At 33.9% G+C, this 17,362-nt stretch overlaps 1 protein-coding gene across 4 annotated transcripts in view; it reads left to right on the top strand.

The window, feature by feature from the left end:
• The first annotated feature begins 356 nt into the window (after window positions 1–356).
• Window positions 357–17,362, top strand: part of LOC111055281 (alpha-1,6-mannosyl-glycoprotein 2-beta-N-acetylglucosaminyltransferase) — a 299,287-nt gene continuing 282,281 nt past the window's right edge. For all 4 annotated transcript variants that reach the window (XR_005571119.1, XM_039426386.1, XM_039426387.1 and 1 more), the window contains exon 1: window positions 357–579. The gene's annotated coding sequence lies outside the window, so the exon portion shown is untranslated. The remainder of the gene's footprint in view (window positions 580–17,362) is intronic.

Below are 17,362 nucleotides of genomic sequence, written 5' to 3'. Positions count from 1 at the left end.
CCCAAACAGCTGATTCGAGATCAACTGATATCCGAGACGAAATGGATGTCACCTCTATAGTAGGCCTAGTAGTAGTACTGCTAGACTGCTTCTGATACTGATACTGTAGTAATAGCAGCAGCGTCAGTTAATACACTTGGCGGCGATAGTGAATAGTGAAAGGGTATGCACTATGCAGAAGCAGTAGTGTGCAATATTTCACTTTTTTTCTAGATTGCGCTTCTATTTTGACAGTTGTGTGTAAAAACTCGAGTATACCCACCGGCGCGGCAGAGACCGGTTGTACGCATGCGCGGCGCACGGCCCAAGTTCAAGGGTGGGGATGGATCGAACGTCTTTCACGTTGCTGTTTCCATAGAGACGTCAGTCGTTTACTGGACTCGGCCGAGTGAACTTGTCCAGTCCTTCTTGATTGCAGGTGTTGTTTGTGACAGTTTGTTATTTGCAGTCACATGCTAGCGTGGTTTGTGATTTATTTGCTAAACTGAGTGTTGTTTACTGTTGGACTAACCTAGATTTCGACGTCAGCATTTTGAGCAGTGTAACCTGGAGTGTGGTTTCAGGATAACTATCCAACAGGTGAGTTGTTTGGATGGATCATTGTTGTTTACATTATTCATTTATCAGTTGAAGCTTTGAAAATTGAGTAAGTTTGTGAGAAACAACTGTTCTTACCCTATCAAGATTTGTCTATGAGCCTGATTTAGGGCGTGAGCCTACCCTAATCACTCACAATCATTTGCAGGTTTGAATTCTGTTATCATAACCTAAACCCAAGTATTATCTGAACTGTTCATTGTTGTTATTGTAGTATTGTTTGGTAGTTTTACAAAATAGAACCTATTTTTGATGCCTCTTCCTATTTTTAATAATCAAATTCCGTTTTTATCCTCTCAAATTTTGGGTTGGAGTTTGCTGTGAAGTGTGAATCCTCCCTTATCACTTATCAATCACAGGTGAGAAATCTGTTATCATAACCTACATCGAATTCCTCATTTGAACAGAGCAATTTTTAATATTATTGTACCATTGGTTTGGTTTTTGACATAAGTCAAAATCTTGGATTTTGATTAGTAAATTTGCTATGCAGTTTTGACGATTATTGGTCGAATTTATGTGCTATCTATCAAAGAGAGTCTGGTATGAACCCTCCCTAATGATATATCACTTGCAAATTTGAATTCTGTAATCATAAACTCGGATTATCTGAACCCAATCACAAATTATTCTGAAATTGTGTTTTTAAACATTTTATTGAACCAGTGATTCTTACTTGCTACTGTGCATATCAACTACTACTTGTACGATATCGGCCAAATTTAGTCTTTCCCCTTTCAAGTTTTGGCTCTAAGCCTTGTGTTATTAATTAGGAACCTATTTCAATCACTCAGTTAATGTTGAGAAAATTAACGATACAGTAACTAACATTTAACTAGACATTGTTCAAGTTACATTTTGGACAATTCCGATATGGATGATAAAATTTGTCGAATTGATACTGTGGAATTTTTCGATATTTTTGGAAAAACACAGTTTTATTTTTGTCAAATTCACATTTATTAGACTGGTCTAATAGGTATAATAGCCTGTTTTTTCTTTTCCGACTACTGTATTGTTTACTCTATTCAATAAATAAATGAATATTATTGGAGCAAAAGTTACAACAGAGCAAGCAGTGATTTGAATCATTCAAAATACGGTACTTGATGGAAAATATAGGAAATTTCTCATGCTATCCTGCTTATATACTGGTAGTACTGATTAGAGAGCCGCAATAGTAACAATATATTTGCCCGACAATATTGTGTAATATAATCATTTTCAGGCCAATATCAAGACGATGATTTAGGTGACAATTTTGATAAAATATATTTGAAATGCCTTTTATATAACTCAAGTGGACTTTTATCTGCCTTCAACGCTTGATTGCTTTCCATTTCTTATCAATTTATTTTCTCGATACTTGAGATATTACTGCTATTATTAAATTTGAACAATGAATAGGTTATAATAATGGTACACTAAATTATTATTTATAAATGATAGATTTTTCTGTCAATATCCTGTAATTCTTCAGTGTGCAATGTAATACGGAATTTAGAAGCAATTAATGTGTGGTATTTCTTGAACAATATATCTCTGCTATTGAAAGGTAAACAAAACGATGTGTGGAGAATATTTATTGGTTGTTACAGGATAAAGTTGTTTATCATGATCATGGCTTAGCCAAACGTTTTAAATCTTGAAGGTCAACTCTAATGGGGAAAACCTTCCATTTCATTTTATTTGTATTAACACTCAATCAATATAATTCTATTGTAGCCGAAGTGCAGTGAATTGTTACTGCATGTGGATTAAATAGAATGGGAAGCTCTTTGCTATTGGATATAAGTGACTGTGATATCTCATTTTTCAACATGCACAACGGCTTCAAGTCAAGATAGAAGTAGATATTTTAAGGTGACAGTCAATATACATAATTACATGTATGGGAACCCTTCAATAAATTGGAGACTGTTGTAGATATAATACTGTTACTTTCAGGATAAGTTATTGGTCGAATACTCTACCTTTTGACGTACAACTGAATTTCAACCCCTCATAGGGGGGTGACTTAGAGGGCTGCAATTCGAATATTTGAAATGTAAACACCCATTGTGTAGTACATTATTTTAAAGGCCTTTTTAAACCAAGAAAGATGGCATCGATAAAAATGTTCTATGATACTTGTATCCAAAATGGCGGCTGATTGAAGTTTTAGTTTTTAAGGAAATGAGGGGTTGTAACTCAAACATTTTAAATGTAACACCCATTGTGTGATATATCATTTTAAAGGCCTTTTCAAAAGGAGAAAGATGACATCGATGAAAATGTTTTATGATACTTCTATTCAAAATGGCGGCTGATTGAACTTTATCAATTATTTCCTTAAAAACTAAAACTTCAATCAGCCGCAATTTTGGATACAAGTACTATAGAACATTTTTTTTGATGCCATCTTTCTTGTTTTAAAAAGGCATTTAAAATCATGTACTACACAATGGATGTTTACATTCTAAATGTCCAAGTCACCTTTAATGAAGGCTTGAAATTCAGTTGAACGTCAAAAGGTAGAGTATTTGACCAATAACTTATCCTGAATGTCACAGTATTATATCTACAACAGTCTCCTATTTGAAGGATTCCCACACATATGACTCACTCTGCATAGTTAGAAACACTTAGTAACTACTTACTCTTCAAGTGAAATTTATGAACGAAATTGGAAAAACCGAGAACTTCCAACTGTACTTCTAAGATAAATCGTATAGGCTACTACCTACTGGATGTTTCAATTGAATTTGTAGATTTTTAAGTGTTTATTCTCTTCAAATGACTGTGATTCTAGGTTAGAAATATTATGGAGCTGATACAGTATTGATAGTTTTATTACTTTAGTGAGACTTTTCAGATAGATTAGTGCTAATGAGACGTAAAACTCACTCCGACTAACAGCGTGGAGATAAATGAGTTGGAGTGTTGACCTTTCCCACTTCAGTGTCTTGATAAATAACCATCAAAATCCAATAATTATGTTATCGGCAATTCTAATTGTTTTAAATTGAAATTGTGATCCATTAGATAGATTATATCATTCTAATATAAAACCCATTATAATCTATTAAGTTGTATTCATTGTAATGAATAGTGATTATAATCAGTGAGTAAAGAATGTACGAGATAATCCACAGTATGACTTTCTCTATTTACTTTATATCATAATTGTTTTTGACTCTCTAAAATATACGATGTGTCTAATATTATCTATACAGAGTGATTCTTAATTATTGTAAAATAATTTAATACAGTCGTGATAGTAGAGGTTAAAATAAGAAATAAAGTTCTTATAAACATATATTCATAAACGCTTCATTAGCAAGCTATACATGGTGGAAGATTTAGCCCGGAATTCAGTTCATCTGTTGAAATACACCGATGCTGAATTGTTTGGGGGCTAGTTTTTGAAAAACGTATGGTGGATTCATATGGAAAAATGTCTGAAAAATTGAATAAAACTAGTCTGGAAGCTGGAGTATGAGTAGTTTTTGAGAAAAAAGTTGAAATTATTTGTTTACTGGTCATTAGAGAAAGTTATTGGGCATCAAACGTAGAAGTCTGTGTTTTTCTACTTGGATTTTTTTGCATATTTCAACTTTTTTCTCAAAAACTACTGACACTACAGCTTCCAGACTAGTTTTATTCAATTTTTCAGATATTTTTCCATATGAATTATTATGAATCCACCATAAGTAGAATCAAAAACCATACGTGCCATCATAAATAGATGAATCACGTTGAACTAGTCTGTACTCTATTTGCCCTTCCCTTTTAATTTTTATTTCTATTGTAGTTTGTACGGTAAGCCAGTTGCTATATTGTCACTGTATTTTTACTAATTGTTTGTAGTATTTTCCAAATTGATGGATTTGAATGAGGCTGCTTCCATATTACTGGTTGTAGTTTATTTAGTGAGTACCGTAGTAAGTCTAGAAACAATCTTCTACAGTGAATCTCTCATATTTGTATTTTCATGGTATACTATCTGCGCAACTATGGGAGAAGTAAACCAATTTTATTTTTTTGGAGTAAGGATTATTTTCCATTTTCTTCTATTTTGTGAACTACTCTGAAAATCAACGATCATGGATATCGTTGTATGAATAAATTTATTGTAAAAATTGGGATGAATTGTGTGTTTTTCGGTTTATTCAAAGCAATTGCTGCAGGATTAATTTTTATGCATCACTCGCGTATCCTAAATAACAGCCAATCGACCGCATAGTCCAATTACAACCATATAGTACAGGGCAAGAGCATAAATATCGTAAAATATGTAGGCCCTAAATCTAGGTAGCGTAATTGCTCCATATGGAATGTAATTTATTGCAAGCTGCGGGCAGAATACAACACATTGTTTACGAAGTCGAAGCTACTACATTGGAAAAGTCATTGTTTTGAACATTTATTACGTCCATTAACCGTAATTTTCGGAGTGACTTGTGATTTCAAAATGCTAATGACACGCGGTTTGATAAATCACCAAGATCATCCGCTATTCAAGGTGCGGGTAGGGAGATCATAATTACGTGATTTCCACATTTTTATTCGTGATTTTCAGTTCCTGAAATGTTCAATCTAACTTTATAGCATACTTCATAGCATAACATATTATCTAACTTCAGATACTGTTTCTGGTGAGATATAGTGATATTTATCCACTGAAGATGACACATGGGTGTTCAAACTTGAAACATATTTGTATCTTTTGAATAAATTCGTGATATTTTTAGACAATATCCTAGTGTTTTACTAGTAGTTCTGTGAACAGTAGACCTCACGCAGTATTCTCATCCACAAGTACCTGATTGAAACTATAGACCTATGGAAATACAGCAATAGACTGGCTTCTCCACAAATCTGTGTAATCACTTGTCAGCTGATTTATGATTAATAATTCTATAGTCTGATTTTCACTCTGATATTGGCGTATGAAGGAGGCTCCTTTTTCCTTTTATATTATCCTTGAAATGCAAAATTTCCAAAAACCTTGTATATACGTCGACGCGTAATTAAAAAAGGAACATACCTGTCAAATTTCATGGAAATCTATTTCCGAGTTTCGTCGTAAATGCGCAACATATAAACATTTAAACATTAAGAGAAATGCCAAAACGTCGACTTGAATCTTAGACCTCACTTCGCTCGGTCAATTTTTCAATATTTCGTATTTTCAATCACATCAAGCCCATATTTTTCGACCCGGAACACTTGCCAAGGTAGACAAAACTGACAGATGTGGAAAGTTTTTGATTTGATCAAATGAGGAATATTATGGGAAAGCATATCAGTAACGGTCAAGAATTTATCTTTAACCCGCATTGCGTTCAATTTTTGTTTCACCTGAAGTTTCATAATAAGCTCTGGCTTGATTGATTGCAATGTGGAAATGCAATATGTTGTGTAATGTAATATTTGAAGCACTGTAGGCGGAAATTTGATAGTCCATTGAAAAAATAGTTCATCATGGAAAGTGGTGGAGATAATTCATATGAGAAGTAACATATTTATTATTTATTTTTATTCATATGGCTTTTATCGGCAGAGAGATCCTTTTGGATGTTCTGCCTTGCCTTATTACCCAATGTCATTTCCTATCAACACTCAAGTTTATAGGTTATATATTGGGTTCTTCATATTTTCTCAGTAAAAATTTGCACTTTCACTTCTTGAGTTTCTATTTTATAAATTTTAAAATCAAGAAAACTATTTTCAAACACAAAATCTCATTTAAAAATCAAAAACTATAAAAATATTGATGATAATATTGAACTGAAAATTTCACATTACATAACATATTAACAATTTTCAGAAGTAACATATTAACAATGATTATTATTCGATAATTATTATTAAACGAAAATCCAAATTGAATGCTGTAAAACACCCCGAAGACTTCTGCTACTGCAAATGTTGACAACAGGGTTAACAGCTAGATGGAAATTTGATGATAGCTACTATCCAAAAATTATTAGCCAGCTCGGAAATCGAACCCGGTACCTTTTAATTGCTAGTCAGGTATTGAATCAAATAAAATTTATTCATGTTCTGAATAAATGCAATTTATCATAATTTTCATCTGTAAACTATTATAGTATATTTTCCATCATTAGATTATTTGATAACAAATAATTTATTTTCCCCCTATCACAATATTGAATACTCTATTTCACTTTAATCAATTCATGAGATTCATGAAACGCAACATTTCAATAATATGGAACTCGTGTCTTCTGGGAAGATATTTATAGTAATTATTATTATAGTCTACTGTAATTTAATTAAGTTTTAAATCTAATTTCAATTCTTATTTCTTCTTCTCCTTTTATATTTCTTCTTCATTATTTTACCTTTTTTCTTCTCCTTATTTTTACTTTCCTTGCCCTACTACCATAGGTAAGGAAAGTATTGCTTTCCAAAAAAAATTAAGGTACCCCAATTTCAAGTTTTCTATACGTTTCAAGGTCCCCTGAGTCCAAAAACATGATTTTTGGGTATTGGTCTGTGTGTGTGTATGTGTGTGTGTGTATGTGTGTGTGTGTGTGTATGTCTGTGAACACGATAACTCCATTCCTAATTAACCGATCGACTTGAAATTTTAAACTTAAGGTCCCTATACCATGAGGACCCGACAATAAGAAATTCAATGAAATTCAATTCAAGATGGCGGAAAAAATGGCGGATAATTACTAAAAAACCATGTTTTTCACGTTTTTCTCGAAAATGGCTCTAACGATTTTCTTCAAATTTATATCATGGATAGCTATTTATGAGCCCTATCAACTAGCATAAGTCTCATTTCTGGGAAAATTTTAGGAGCTCCGTAATATTATTGAGAAAATGAATATGACTAATATTGTAGTCAATAATGTAACGAATCGAATGACATATGATAGATTTTTTTCCGATTAATGGTTACAGAGATAATTGATTTCCTGTTTACTGTTTACTATGGCGAAGAGAGTCAGCCGCGCTGTACCGCGTCGGCTGTTTCCCCTTCCACGGCGTCAAATCAAATCGCAAATACGTAACAATATACATCAATGGATTCGCAATGGAAGTGACTACATTAATTATTTGGCTCAGTTTTCTTTTAAATCACTTGCTTCGAAGTTAATCGGAGAAAACAAAAAAATCAAATCGCAACCCCCCTAAATTTTTACATATATATTAGTTTATCAAGAAAACTGTTAGTTTTATTGGGAGAATGAATGTGACTGATATTGTAGTTCATTATTTAACAAATCGAATGACATATAATAGAACTCTTTCCGATCAATGGTTACAGAGATATTTGATTTTCCGTGATTACCTGCATTTTTCATGTTTTAGGGGGCTGGGGGTGAAAGCTCCAGGGGGATTTCTTGGAACTTTTGGTAGAATGACCCTCTGTGAGGGTTCTATCGATGGTGAGAAATTCAGCTTTTATTTAATTTTCGGATCGAAATTGCTTTTTTGGACCTTCATTGACTGGGCTATAACTTCAGATACTGTTTTTGGTGAGATATAGTGATATTTATCCACTGAAGATGACACATGGGTGTTCAAGCTTGAAACATATTTGTATCTTTTGAATAAATTCCTGATATTTTTAGACAATATCCTAGTGTTTTACTAGTAGTTCTGTGAACAGTAGACCTCACGCAGTATTCTCATCCACAAGTATCTGATTGAAACTATAGACCCTATGGAAATACAGTAATAGACTGGCTTCTCCACACATCTGTGTAATCACTTGTCAGTCTGATTTTCACTCTGATCTTGGCGTATGAAGGAGGCTCCTTTTTCCTTTTATATTATCCTTGAAATGCAAAATTTCCAAAAACCTTGTATATACGTCGACGCGCAATTAAAAAAGGAACATACCTGTCAAATTTCATGGAAATCTATTACCGAGTTTCGCCGTAAATGCGCAACATTTAAACATTAAGAGAAATGCCAAACCGTCGACTTGAATCTTAGACCTCACTTCGCTCGGTCAATTATTCAATATTTCGTATTTTCAATCACATCAAGCCCATATTTTTCGACCCGGAACACTTGCATAGATAGACAAAACTGACAGATGTGGAAAATTTTTGTTTTGATCAAATGAGGGAAACCATATCAGTAACGGTCAAGAATTTATCTTTAACCCGCATTGCGTTCAATTTTTGTTTCACCTGAAGTTTCATAATAAGCTCTGGCTTGATTGATTGCAATGTGGAAACGCAATATGTTGTGTAATGTAATATTTGAAGCACTGTAGGCGGAAATTTGATAGTCCATTGAAAAAATGGTTCATCATGAATATGGATAGCGGTGGAGATAATTCATATGAGAAGTAACATATTAACAATTATTATTAAACGAAAATCCAAATTGAATGCTGTAAATCACCCCGAAGACTTCTGCTACTGCAAATATTGACAACAGGGTAACAGCTAGATGGAAATATGATGATCCAATAATTATTTGCCAGCCCGGAAATCTAATCCGGTACCTTTTAATTGCTAGCCAGGTATTGAATTAAATTTATTCAGGATTTGAATGAGTGCAATGTCTCATTAATTTTCATTTATAAACTATTATAGTATGTTTTCCACCATTATTTGATAACAAATAATTTCTTAATCGATTCATGAGGTTCATGCAACGCAACTTTTCAATAATATGGAACTTGTATCTTTTGGGAAGATAATCATAGTAATCATAATAGTCTACTGCAATTAATTCAATCAAGTTTGAAATCTAATTTTAATTTTTCTCCTCTTCTTTCTTATTTCTCTTACTCCTCCTCCCAATCTTCTTTTTTACCTTCATCTTTTTCTCCCCCATCCTTTTCTTTTTCCTGTCTCTTCTCCCACCTCCTCTTCCTCCTCCTCCTCCTCCCCCTCCTCCTCCTCCTCCTCTCCTCCTCCTCCTCCTCCTCCTCCTCCTCCTTCTTCCCAGCTTCTTCTTTCTATTCCTCCTCCTCTTCTTCTTTTTTTCTCTTATTTCTTTTACTCCTTGTCCTCCTATTCTATTTCATCCTCTTCATCCTTCTTTCTGGTGCTTCTCCTCTTCCTTCTCATCTTCTCGTTTCTCCTCCTCCTCATAAGCTTTTTCTTCTTCTCCTTCTTTTCCCCTTCATCTTTTTATTTTTCCTGTTGCTTGTACCCCCCCTCCACCTCATCCTTCTCCTCCCCCTCTTCTTCTTTTTTCTCTTATTTCTTTTACTCATTGTCCTCCTAATCTTCTTCTCCTCTTCATCTTTTTATTCTTTCTGGTGCCTGTACTCCTCCTCCCCATCTTACTCCTCCTACTCCTTCTCATCTTCTTCTTTCTCCTCCTCCTCTTCTTCTGCCACTTTTTTATTTCTGTTACTCTTCCTCTCATATTCTTTTTCTCGTTCTTTTGTTTCCTCCGTCTTACTGCGTCATTACTCGTCGTTGAGGGCATTTCCATCCCCTTCCCGTTACATCTTCCATCAGTTTTCTCATTTCTGGTGCAGTCGTCAGCCTTTTCTGGGTGTGGGCCCAACCAATATCGTCCACTCGATCCTCAAAAGAGGAATCTGGAACATTTTGCCTGATCCACTCCACTCCAACATCCACATATTGCTTTACTTTCCCATCATCTGTCTCTGCTGGCTCCGTTGTATGGGGTCATAAGTTGAGCCTCAATCTTCCGCTACAGATTTTACATATAGATAACTGAATATATGTGCATATCGATGTGAAGATGTAGATTTATATTATGCTGTCTCCCTCCAACCTTCCTAAAATTCATATCTATCAAGACCCCTTACTTATCTAGTTTTATATTTGATTTTGGAGAAAGGCTATAACATTTTATTTGCTCTGCTCTCAAACCAATCTCCTAGTTGCGTTCCTAAAATTAATTCTTTGCTTTGATGTTTCATTCTTTCCATTCCTTCTTCATTGTTTTTCTCCAATTTTTTCTTTATCTTCATCATTTACTTGTGTACGTCTCCAAAAAGAACGAAGGAGAGTGTCAATATCATTGGCTAGCGAACTTGTTCTGTAGAATGATTCAAAGAATATGAGTTTATTTGAAGTTGAGTTGTGGCAGCGTTTGGTAGTATCTAGTTCGTCGAGCATACTAATGCCAAAATCATTGAGTACAGCCATCAATAAGTATAAACTTGGAGCTACCTCTAAGCTTATTCTAATCGATCATTTGAAAACCTTTTAATGCCAAAATAATCTATTTGAAGCAATCCAAAGTAGTAAATTTTGTATCACATTTCATAATAATTAAGTTGTTAATTGAAATTCTTTCGAATTCAAATTCAATCAAATATGATTCAATTAATCTATTCAAAACCAAATGATTCAATAGTTGCAAATTGAAAAAATCTGGTGTGGCGCACTCACACAACTTTCCTTGCCGTTATGAAAATTCATCACCTAACGCTAGTGTTCACGCGCATCTCAAGTCTACTATTCAAATATTTGATCCAGCTGGTGACAGGGCAATAACGCTGGAGACCCACGAGGTCTGCAATCTCTTCATAGTGAATCATTTAATAGAATCAACAGTTCCAACAGTTTGCAATTGGATAATCACATTTTCTCGAATTTCGAGTTATTTTTAATTTAAGGTGAAAATGTTACTGAACATTAATTGTAGATATTCTCATGCTCAATCTTTTCCACTCGAAATTTTCTGTTTAAATTGTATCTGAAGCCTGATAATTGAGAATCTGAAATCAAACTTTGCATAGATGGGGCGGAGCTCTTGAAATTTTTACAGGTATGGGACTTGTGGCAGTTGATAGAGCTTATCGATGACTATTTTAGGTATAACTTCAATCAAAATCGTTGGAGCCGTTTTCGAGAAACTCGCGAAAAACCCGGTTTTTGACAACATTTTCGCCATTTTAGCCGCCATCTTCAATCGCATTTGATTGAAATTGTTCGTGTCGGATCCTTATATTCTGAGGACCTTACGTTCCAAATTTCAAGTTCCGTTGATTGGGAGATGAGATATCGTGTACACAGACGCACATACACACACACACACACACACACACACACACACACACACACACACACACACACACACACACACACACACACAAACAGAGACCAATACCCAAAAACCACTTTTTTGGACTCGGGGGACCTTGAAACGTATAGAAATTTAGAAATTGGGGTACCTCAATTTTTTTAGGAAAGCAATAATAGCAAAAAAGCAATAAAAAATGATCAAGTAGCCACCGCCACTTCTTCCGTTCTTCATCGGACATTCTGCGATAGGTTGTCTCCTTTAAGCTGCATCCGAAATAATACTTGTTTTCCTACTTTTGTAGCTTCACAGTTCAAGAAGGTATAGGCTTACAAATGGTTGTGAAATTACTACAGATCTGAACTATGAAAACGTTTCAAAGCTACTTCCGCTTAGGCCAAGACTATAACTTCAGTCTGGCTCCTCACGCACACATGCACACACATGCGTCAGGTGAAATTGTGTCGCCATTTTGAATTCAACTCTCTGGAAAGAACTTCTACACATTTCATACAGCAGTAATACGCAAAGACGCAAAGCGAGGCGTATATCACGGCTGTACTCAGTTTATTGTGCACCTTATTGTATTACCTTGGTAATAAGCCCTGAAAATTTATGATCCCAGTAAAACACGCATACCTGTGTGTCGTGTGATAGACAGAGACAGCGAGAGAGAATGAGAATGTAGAGTGAGAGAGATGGTGAATGAGTGGGGATCTAGTGAGCAGTAAATGCACCAACACATCAGTCTGCATTTTATGATTAATGGCTCCTTGTAATGATTGATTATTGCCCTGGTTCAACTAGACATTAACTGCTTCCTGTATATCAGTAACAGAGATATCTTTGTTGTATCTGATTATTTTATGAAGAAATTGTGTGGGGCAATCAATCAATTTTTATCGACAAAAATATTTATATCACAAAATTATAAATTTTTGAAAAATAAAAGTACTGTATTCAAATAAGTAAATTGAAAATTCATAGCTACTTCAAGAAAATATATGGGCTATATATTATGGTGATTTACAGCATTTGATTAGGATTTTCGTCTAATAGTGATTACTATATATTATTATGAAAATCATTTATATCAGAAATCTTTCTAAATAATCAGTCATTTAAAATACCTAATCTTGGCATGTGTCTGAGGTTGTTCTTTGTTAAGGCTGTGCAAAGGCTAAAAATAAACTTTCTACTGGTGATATTTTTCATAGTTTCTCGATCATCAAGCTATAAAAATGGAAAAGTTTTATCAGGAAAAAAAAATCTGATCATTACTTTTTGAGATATGAGCGCCTAAAGTTTAAATGTTTGGGACAGAACATTTCAAATTCGGTTAGAGATAAATCCATGAGATTTAGAAGATAGATTCTTTATGTTATTGTTGGTCTAGTAAAACAAAAATTTTCTGAAAATATCAATTTTTAAGAGAGTTGTTCAATTTACTAAAAATAACCAAAATTAACTTTCAGTTGGGTTATTTTTGGTAAATCGAATAAATTTTTCAGAAAATGTTTGTTTTAATAGATCAACAATATCATGAAGAATCCATCCTCGAAATTTCATGGATTTATATTTACCGAATTTGAAATGTTCTGTCCGAAAAATTCAAACTTCAGGCGCTCATATCTCAAAAATTAATGATCAGAAAAAAAATGTTTTCCTGAGAAAACTTTTTCATTTTGGTATACAAATCGAAAAACTTTGAAAAATATCACCAGTAGAAAGTTCTTTTTAGCCTTTTCGCAGCCTTAATCTTGCGTTCATTTGTAATAAATTAATGAATAACATATCACTTGAAACCGTAAAGAGCTGATATGCTAATCAATATCATAAAAATATAGGTTCTTGAAAAATCAGATTCTAATAAAAAGTACTGTAAAATACTGTAGCTTTTCAAGTTTTCTCACTCAGCTAATATAGTAGGGCTTCTTATTGTGTGACAAAAACTTGGTTTCGTGGGCAGGTTAATCTGAATGAGTAGAACCAAAATACATAACTACCCAAAGGAAATATTTGAGCAATGATATTATGAAAATCATTTATTCCAGAAATCTTCCTAGATAATCAGTCATTTAAAATGCCAAATTTTGGCTTGTTGTTGATTTTGCGTTAAATTATTGTATAAATTGTAAATACCTTGAAACCGTAAAGAGCTAATATCTCAGAAAAAGAAGTTTTTTTTTGTTTTCAAGATTATGAATTCTTTGAAGACCACTTGACCACGATGACTAGAATGGCAATTGTACTAATTTAAAAATAATCTTAGATCTATAAAAATAGAAAACATGTACTTATCCGTGAATAAGAAAAAGTCTAAAATAGTTTAAATTGATAATCTTTTCGGATATACAGTATAGGCCTACAATGATTTAGAGGACAAGTTATTATTTATTTATTTATTCAATCATTCAAAATTACACAACTTACAGAAAAGTACCACAGGCTAACTTACGCCCAAAACGTTTCCAATTCTAATTTATACAACAGTCCAAATGTAGTTAGGTTATGTATCACTTCAAAATTCTTCAATAATTTACAATTCAAAACACATAATTCATCACACACTAATCATTTTTAAATTAAAAAAAGTAGAAGAAGATTATCAAAAGTATTCAAAACCATTTTATGTAAGATACGTCTCTATCTCTCATCGAGATCTAGAAAATATATATTGCGTTCATCCATTACATTGCTCCAGTTGTCATATTCGAATTTAACGCCATTTTATGCCTTGTGTCATATGAAAAGATTGCTCCATTTCTTGTTCCAATTTCGTCAGTGCTCTGCTTCTGAAATATGCTGGTATTCTACATAGATTGTTTGCATAATGTGATCATCAATCTGTCTCTAGAACCGTATAATAATGTTGTTATATTAATAATGCCAGCATTTTTCGATTTGTTTGTAGTTTCTAGTTTAGATTGAGCGAGGCCCAACTAAATGTTTTGGTTGTTCGTCTACGATTTTTCGTTTTTAAATAAAGTGATTAGCTGTAATTGCTTAAAGGGGGGGGGGAAGTAATCGATCAGGATGGTGCAATAGATTCTAGTAATTAGAAATAGAATAGTGCATAGGATGCTAGGCGTGATACTAATCGAAACCATGGTCGGAGTAACTCTTAGTAGTCTCAACAGAAATAAGAGAGAGGAAAAAGAAAAAGGGACAGAAGATTAGGAACGAGAAGAAGAATGAGGAGGAGGAGGGCAGAAGGTAGTAGACGAGGAGGAGGAGGTGGAGAAGGAGTAGTAGTATTAGTAGTAGAAGAAGAAGAAGAAGAAAAAGAAGAAGCAGAGAAAAAAATCTGGTGTGGTACACTCACACAACTTTCCTTGCTCATTGAACTGCAAGCCTCATTCTCAAACGAGAATAATTTAGGGGAATAACATAATGACGATTGGTGGCAACATATTTGCAACTACATCAGACTACTGTATATGTGTACATTTTTATTGTTTTCAGAGTACTTTTTCCTTTGTGTAAATTGTAAAATTCGATGATTTTTTTAAAAGTCGTCAGAACAGCTGATCTACAGATGAAATATCTTGACTATGACGTTGTTCTTTTTATAAACTGCTCTTCCTACCTCATGCACGAGAAGGAGGTTACAAAGTCCATTTCTCAAGGATGGGGTGGATCCCTCATTAGTTTCCCAGGGAAAAAACTCATGCCAGTTGATAGAGCTGATAAATAAATATACAGGGTATGAATTTGAAAAAAATCGTTAAAGCCGTTTTCGAGAAAACAGTGAAAAACATGGTTTTTTAGTCATTATCCCCCATTTTTCTCATGAATATTACGGAGCTTCTGAAATTCGGATCCTTATATTCTGAGGACCTTACGTTCCAAATTTCAAGTCATTCCGTTGATTGGGAGATGAGATATCGTGTACACAGACGCGCACACACACACACACACACACACACACACACACACACACACACACACACACACACCCAAAAATCATGTTTTGGACTCAGGGGACCTTGAAACGTATAGAAAACTTGAAATTAGGGTACCTTAATTTTTTTTGGAAAGCAATACTTTCCTTACCTATGGTAGTAGGACAAGGAAAGTAATAAGATAAAAGATGAAGAAGAAGAAGAAGAAGAAGAAGAAGAAGAAGAAGAAGAAGGAGAAGATTGATTTATTGAGTACTTATTCATGTAGATTTCAACAATATATACTGGCTTATACACTTATATACAATAGCTCACAATACAGCAAAATTATAGATGAATTTACATAATATAGACTAAGAAAATTATTATTGAACTGTATATAATGTATGAAAAAAGCAGTTTTTGATAACTATAGAAATATTGTTATGCATCTACATAAATTTGCGGAGCTTTGGACATATCAATGTCCATTCTTTGGAAAGAATATTCAAAATATCCTTCCCACTTACTCTCTTCCAAAAGGAGAATAAGAAGAAGGAGAAGAAAAATAAGATGATGAAAGAAGAAGATGATGATGATGATGATGATGATGATGATGATGAAGAAGAAGAAGAAGTAGAAGAAGAAAAATAATAAGATAGAAGAAGAAGAAGAAGAAGATGATGATGATGATGATGATGAAGATGAAGATGAAGAAGAAGGATAGAAAGAGAAAGTATCTTATTAATTGGAGAAGGAGGAGAAGTTGACTTCAAATTAACAGTGGATTACAATTAGCAATTACAGTTGCTTGCTGCAACAGCAAACTATTTAGTGAATTAACGTCGATACAATGAACTGTGATTAGTTACAATGTATCTTGATTGTAGAGTAACCCACCCGGGCTGGGTGTGGTTCAAACTGTGAGGTTGCAGTCCCACACAAATTGATTATGCATTGGTTGCCTCCGACTATAGTGAGGTCCACGTTTTAATGACAGTGAATAAAGATAGAAGAACAGCGATGCCGATTCTCTGCATTAATTAATCATATTTCTACACTGTCAAAAACATAATTGACACCTATAAAAGGATAGTACCACCGGCTTTGTCGAAAGGTAGACAAGGATAGAAAACCAAAGTTGATCAAATACTGTCATTATAACGTGGACCTCACTATAGGGTAGTAATTAATTGGAATTCGAGGGCAGCTGTGTTCCTTTATATAAAATCGATAAGCATTTATGCTATTTAAAAGGAGTGCTGACGTTTAAATTTAAATTCACTATAGAAACTGATATATAGAGTGTGTCATATGTATGGGAACCCTTCAATAAGTTGGAGACTGTTGTGGATAATATAATACTGTAACTTCCAGGATAAGGTATTGGTCGAATACTCCACATTTTGACGTACAACTGAATTTCGACCCCTCATAAGGGGGTGACTTAGGGGTTGTAACAAGAAAATTTCAAATGTAAACATCAATTGTGTGGTACATCATTTTAAAGGCCTTTTTAAAACAAGAAAGATGGCATCGATAAGAAAGTTCTATGTTGCTTGTTTCCGAAATGGCGGCTGATTGAAGTTTTAGTTTTTACTTGAAACTTCAACCAGCCGCCATTTTGGATACAAGTATCATATAACTTTTTTATTGATTTCATCTCCCTTGTTTTGAAAAGGCAAATACCACACAATGGGTGTCTACATTTGAATTATTCGAGTTACAACCCCTCATTTCTTCAAAAACTAAAACTTCAATCAGCCGCCATTTTGGATACAGATATAATTATCATAGAACATTTTTATTGATTCATTCTTTCTTGTTTTAAAAAGGCCTTTAAAATGATGTACCACACAATGGTTGTTTACATTTGAATTATTCGAGTT

The sequence above is a fragment of the Nilaparvata lugens genome, chromosome 4, assembly GCF_014356525.2.
Source record: "Nilaparvata lugens isolate BPH chromosome 4, ASM1435652v1, whole genome shotgun sequence".
NCBI classification, from domain to species: Eukaryota; Metazoa; Arthropoda; class Insecta; order Hemiptera; family Delphacidae; genus Nilaparvata; species Nilaparvata lugens.
Note: the sequence above shows the minus strand (reverse complement) of the source record. Positions and strands in the feature narration are given on the sequence as shown.